This window comes from Galeopterus variegatus, unplaced genomic scaffold (genome assembly GCF_000696425.1).
Source record: "Galeopterus variegatus unplaced genomic scaffold, G_variegatus-3.0.2 Scaffold3052, whole genome shotgun sequence".
Lineage (NCBI taxonomy): Eukaryota > Metazoa > Chordata > Mammalia > Dermoptera > Cynocephalidae > Galeopterus > Galeopterus variegatus.
This window is the reverse complement of record NW_007729163.1, coordinates 182,372-189,161: the sequence shown is the minus strand read 5'-3', so window position 1 is coordinate 189,161 and position 6,790 is coordinate 182,372. Positions and strand designations below refer to the sequence as shown.

Genomic DNA, 6,790 nt, shown 5'->3' with positions numbered 1-6,790 from the left:
AAGCTAAGAATTGCTCTGACCATAGCTGATCCAGGTACATACTGCATTGTGTGTAAAGTAGCCCTTAATTAAGGGAGGGTTAAGCACAAAATACCCCCTCTTGTTCTCTTTGCATTATAGCATAGCAAAATTTCATTCCTGACAACCAGATTTGAGGTATCTTTTTCATATTAGATATAAATTAATCCAAAGGTCTAGATCTCTAAATTTTCAAAGTTTTAAGAAATTCCTAACTTACTTAAAAAATCTTGCATAAATATATCATCCCTGAGTTCAGAGAAACAAAAGGAAAAATAAAGGCAAGAAAGAATGCATACGTTGAGAACTCCTCCTAAATACATGTGCACACAAATTCTCTATGCAGGTTCTACACAGGGAAAAGAGTCATTTCAGCTAATACAGCTTCTCATATCAGTTTCACCTGAAAATAGTGGCTCTGGGTTTCTGGCCAGCATCATATGAAATAACAGTACTTCTTCCACCAGGACTTGGAGAGGTATTTCATTTTGTCCGGAGTCTTGTTCTTAGACTTCTTTGGCTGTTGCTGAGAGTCCGAGTATTGAATGTCAGCGATGATGGTCACGTCGAAGACCTCTCTGAGGTTTTTCTGAGTCAAGACTGGCACTCGATGGAGGAGGCGGCTTTGATCTCCTCGGCGCACAGCTGAGCTGCCTCTTCGGGTACCGGCTGCTCTTCGCATTTGCCCAGCTCAATGAGGACCTTGACATCTCCCAGATCTCACTGCATCCCAAGTAGGGTGATAGGGACTTTGGGACAGTAGCACCAAATTTCCTGCATCCACTTCTCACTGATGGTCAAGAAAGATGAGGAACTCACCACACTAAAGCACAGCAGGAGTTTGTCTGTGTTGGTGTAGCAGAGAGGCCTCAGCTCGTCAAACTCATCCTTCAGGAACGCAGGGTCCAACCCTGAAAACTAAGGAGCAGCGCAGAGGCAGCCACAAGGTCGGAAAGTCCCTATTTGTAGTTGTATAAATAGCAGTTACAGGTCTAGTTTTAGAAACCGTTATCTATCTCATAGACAATGAGACTCTATATTCTCTTAAGTTTTTCTCCGAAATCTTGCTTTATTTACCTTTTATCTTTAGATGAGCAATCCATTTGGAAGTGATATTTTTCATGTGAGTTGGAGTACAAGTTTCATTTTTCACATATGGCTATCCTGTTGCTGACCCAGCACTATTTACTAACCTTTTCACACAGCTCTGCAGTGCCATCTTTGTCATAAATCAATCTGGGATATATGTATGGGTCTATTTATGAATGCTATTCTGCTTCATTAAACTATTCATGTTTATGCCAATACCACACTGTCTTGAGTGTTTAGCTTCATGAAACTTAATGTCTGATTTTCCTCGTTTTCTTTTTTTAATTTTTCTTTTTATACTTAGAGTTGATTATTTTTAGCCATTTGTGTTTCCATGTAAATTTTATAATCAGGTTATCAATTTCCACAACATAGTGGACTTTTCACTAGGATTAAATTAAAAATGTAAATCAGTTTTTGGTGAATGGACATATTAACAATGTACATGGTATATTCTATGTTTAGTTATTCTGCAATTTCTGCAAGTAAATAATTTCATCATATTCTGAAGAAGTTCTCATAAAAGTTTAAATTTTAAATTTCTTTATCCAAATAAGAGATCTTAAACATTCATTTTAACTAATATCCAAGAGATTAGGCTTTCAGGAATTAGGACTATCATGTAAAGAGACAAGCATTGCATACCATTTCATAGTTAATATGAGAAATACTTGGAAGCTTACATAAACATGGAAAATTCCATGAATCTTTTCCAATCCTATTGTTTAGCCATATTCTTATCTTGGATCTCATAAGTATATTAATTGTCAATCAAACACCAGAGTTCAAATGAGGCATTAGGAGAAAACAAAAGTTAGAAAAATTGTTTAGCTACTTTCCATTTTAGGGGGTCCTACTTTTAATGAAAATACTTAATTGAACCCTATGTGGAAACAATATCAAAATTCGTTAGTTCAGAATGCATTGTAATCTACAACATGTTAGGAAAAAAAGAAAGAAAAAAGATTAAGAAATTTAAAACAAATGAAACTCTTCTATTCAGTCTAAGTCATAGTCCCAAAATTACAGGTCAATCAATATTCATCTCGACAAATTACACAACCATATCTCTGATATAATGTACTACAAGAAGCAGATAAGTGTTGTGAATAACTAAGGTTCTTCTAAAAATTATTATATTATCTTTTACCTATTGGATAATATATTTAAAATAACATTTTCATCATATTTACTTATTTCTTGAAAGCTACTGATAATATAACCATAAATCATCTGTAATTCAAATTGTGCACTCTTAATGTCTAACCAAAATTGCATTATTTCCTTTTGCTAGGACAGATTGGTTAAAAGAACACTTTCAGGCCAAATTTTTATTAAACAGAGAATAAAATGCATTTTCTAATAATATTTATATGACATTTTCTTACATTATTTAACTTATATAAATTAGTTGTCTGCAGGCAAGCTACAAACAGACAAGAACAATATTGCTTTTTGTCGTGCATTTTCTAATAATATTTATATGACATTTTCTTACATTATTTAACTTATATAAATTAGTTATCTGCAGGCAAGCTACAAACAGACAAGAACAATATTGCTTTTTGTCATGATGATGTTGTTGTTTTATCTCAACCATTAGTGTGCAATAAAATGAGCATTGTTGGGGCTGGCCTCCTGGCTCACTCGGGAGAGTGCAGCGCTGGTAGCGCCAAGGCCACAGGTTTGGATCCTATATAGGGATGGCCGGTGCGCTAACTGGCCCAGCGAGGTGCAGGCAACACTTTGCTGGGGGTTGCAATCCTTTTACCAGTCAAATAAAAAAATGAGCATTGTTGAATTTGGACAACATTCTCAAACAGGTAAATTAATGATACTTAATAATTTTATTCATTATCTGAACTTGTTCAACTAATTAGGGGAACACTTAATATTTACATATCTTAGTGGGCTTAAAAAAGCACAGACCTAATCAAAATTATGTTCTGCATTAAAAATACACAAAGTAATTTTATTTTATTTTATTTATTTTTATTTTTTGTTTATTTATTTTTATTTGTATTTTACTTCTCAATATACATTGTAGTTGATTTTCATGCCCTTTTATGCGTTCCTCTCCTCCTTCCCCTCCCCTGCATCATATCTGTTCACTTGACTTAACTAACTTGAGGAATTTTTGTGGTTATTCTGTCTCCCCCCTCGCATTTGTTTGTGTGTTTATTTATTTATTTATTTTTTGCTCCCACAAATAAGTGAGAACATGTGGTATTTCTCTTTCTGTGCCTGAGTTGTCTCACTTAATATAATTTTCTCTAAGTCCATCCATATTGCTGCAAATGGTAGTATTTCATTCTTTTTGATAACAGAGTAATATTCCATTGTGTAGATATACCACAGTTTCCTTATCCAGTCATCAGATGATAGACATTTGGGCTGGTTCCAGCTCTTGGCTGTTGTAAATAGAGCTGAAATAAACATTGGAGTACAGGTAACCCTTCAGAATGATGATTTCCATTCCTCTGGGTATATTCCCAACAGTGGAATTGCTGGGTTATGTGGTAGATCTATCTGTAATTGTTCGAGGAACCTCCATACCATTTTCCATAAAGGCTGAACCATTTTGCAACCCCACCAACAGCATATAAAAGTTCCTTTTTCTCTGCAACCTCTCCAGCACTTATCATTCTCAGTCTTTTGGATGTTAGCCATTCTAACTGGAGTGAGATGGTACCTCAAAGTGGTCTTGATTTGCATTTCCCAGATGCTGAGTGAGGTTGAGCATTTTTTCATGTGTCTGTTGGCCGTTCCTATATCTTCCTCTGAGAAATGCCTATTCAGCTCCTTAGCCCATTTTTTAAATGGCCTATTTATCTTTTGTGCTGTAAAGTTGTTTGAGTTCCTTGTATATTCTGAATATTAATCCTTCATCAGATGTATAGTTTGCAAATATTTTCTCCCACTCTTTTGCTTGTTTTTTACTGTGTTGATTGTTTCTTTTGCTATGAAGAAGCAAAAGTTTGATATAATTTCATTTTTTAAAATTTTTCCATAGCCAAAGAAATCCTGAGCAAAAAACATAAAGCTGGAGGCATAACACTGCCTGACTTTAAACTATATTACAAAGCTATAATAACCAAAACAGCATGGTACTGGCATAAAAATAGACACACAGATCAATGGAATAGAATAGAAAACTCAGAAATCAATCCATATGCCCACAGCCATATGATCTTTGACAAAGGCAGCAAATCTACCAACTGGGTAAGAGACTGTCTTTTCAACAAGTGGTGCTGGGGAAACTGGATACTCATATGTAGGAGAATGAAAATAGACCTGTACTTTTCACCATATACCAAATTCAACTCAAAATGGATTAAAGAATTAAATATACATTCTGAAACAATAAAACTCCTTAAAGAAAACTCCAGGAAGTAGGAGTGAGTACAGACTTTATAAATAGTGCCCCCAAAACATAGACAACTAAAGGAAAACAAAGTAATTTTACACTAATATGGTTTCTCTTACTAATGTATGTCTTAAACACTTTCAGTCAAAATAATCTCTTCTCCATGCATTTTGGAACAGAAAACAACAAAATAGATTTTATATACCTATCAAAGAACTTACATTTGAACCCTTTTTTTTTTAAGGAAAAACAAAATATGTGTTCCATATTCATGGGCATTCATGATCCAATATGTCAAATGATTGCTCTATACTGAGTTAGAAATGAATCACAGGCTTCTAAATCTTCAAAAGTTAGTTTTCTGTCCTCGTTATCTGGAAAGCACATTGGGCACTTTGGGTGCTTTTTCTGAGGCATCAAAATATGAATTTATAGCTATGACACTACATGGCATAGTAGGAAAAGTGATTGACTGTGAGCCAGAGGATATATACTGTTTGGTCTAGAATTGTCACTCCCCACAGTGGGTCATGGACAAGGTGCTTAACGTCCCTGAAGAGGCCATACTTGAGCAGACAAAGAGGATATAATAAGATATGTGTAAAAAGCTCATGAATCGCACACTCTGTCTTCTGTTACCCTATTGCTATAAGCATGGCATTTATAGGATGTATAGTTTTTATGCCTCATGGAATTATTAATATGCTGGTGTTTTGTAAATGTATGCCTTCAATCCCCAGCAATCATGATGTTATGAGCATAGAATATTGGGGTCAAATTTAGACACTTAGAGATACCCATCATGTTAAAAACAGTGTTTCTAATTTTTCTCTTCCTATATACAATGCAGGAAATATCAATATAATAGTGCCGTACTATAACGTTTTTGTACTTTGAATTATATTTGTACATAAGCCATCTAGTGATTAAAGAAAATCCCTATTCCTGTAACTGAGAAATCCTATATCAAATCTTATCTTTGTTACGAGCATGATCAGTATTGTAGTTTAATGAAAGCTTCATGTCTTTTTTTCCCTCTTGTTCGCTATAGTTAGTCATTAAATCTCTGAATAGCCACCAAATATGGCATTGGAACACTTAAGTACTGACTTTGAAAATATCATCACCCTCTTCAGAAAAAAATTTCCTGAGAAAAAATAGCATATTTACTGAATGAAATATGCAACTTCTACTCATCAAATATTGAACTATTTAGCAGAAGACATAGAAGAGTAAACAGATCGGATAAATACAATTTTTATTTAGTTCACATTTTTAAGCTCTGTCAATTTTTGGAAACTAATTGAATCTTAAAAATAACTTAAATATATTAAATGCAGTTTCCCTTGTAAACTGAAAGAAAACCTATTGTTATTTTATATTTCTAAGATACTAATTAAAATTTGTGTGTCTGTCTGTATGTGTGATTTTTTTTTCCCCAGTAGAAGTCTCATTGAGACTGATGACCCAACCTAGTTTTGCTTTCTAAGAAACTAATAATTTAAAATTTTTGTATAGGTAATAAATCATAGTAGAAAATGCCTTTATACAATTGTGTTAAATATACCTCAGCTTATAAATTAATAGTTTTTTCATTCATTAAGAAAATTTCTTTTCTGTATTCAGAAGAATGTAAACATACACTATAAAGTTATAATTTTATCTAAATTGTAAAATGTAAAATAATTTTATTTTCCAAAGCATAAAAGCTGCTTGAAGAACATTTGTACAGTTCAAGATTTCTCACTCTCTTAAATGTATTGAAAGTTGTCTCAAATCACAAAGCAGAAATTACCTAAGAAGTAGAATGTCTTTGCTTAGGTCAAGTACTTTTCAGATAGTATAAGATAGTAGTGAAAAAACCTTCTTTGAAAAATAATAATTTATTTATTGTTACTTTAAGCAAGCCCCTATCAATGTCCTATACATGGTGATGAACAATAGAAATAAAGAGACGTTGTTAAAATTTTGCTCTAAAAGAAAAAAAAAACCAAAAACCCGGAGTTTTCTCTAAGGTTATAATCAGCTGTTTCTATAGAATTCGTCTTTGATTTCCATTCTGAGTTCTTCCTACCAAAAGGTTAGCCTTTTGTCAGAAATCCATTGTGGCTTTGTAAATAAATATTATTCATATAAGCCAACTGTACTGTGATAAATTTTAGTTAATTACTTAAATACTTTAATGTTTATGTTTGAATTGAAAATGTATGCCAGTGCTTTTAGAGTTCGTTAAATTAGAGGAAAAAAAGTAATACATGCATACAAAGGAACTTAACTCTGTGTTATTATTGTAGTGGAATTTGATATATGCCAGAT

General features: G+C 33.3%; 1 pseudogene; it reads right to left on the bottom strand.

Annotated features, from left to right (window-relative positions):
• Window positions 1-454: 454 nt before the first annotated feature.
• On the bottom strand, window positions 455-936 carry LOC103599675 (annotated as a pseudogene).
• Window positions 937-6,790: the final 5,854 nt, after the last annotated feature.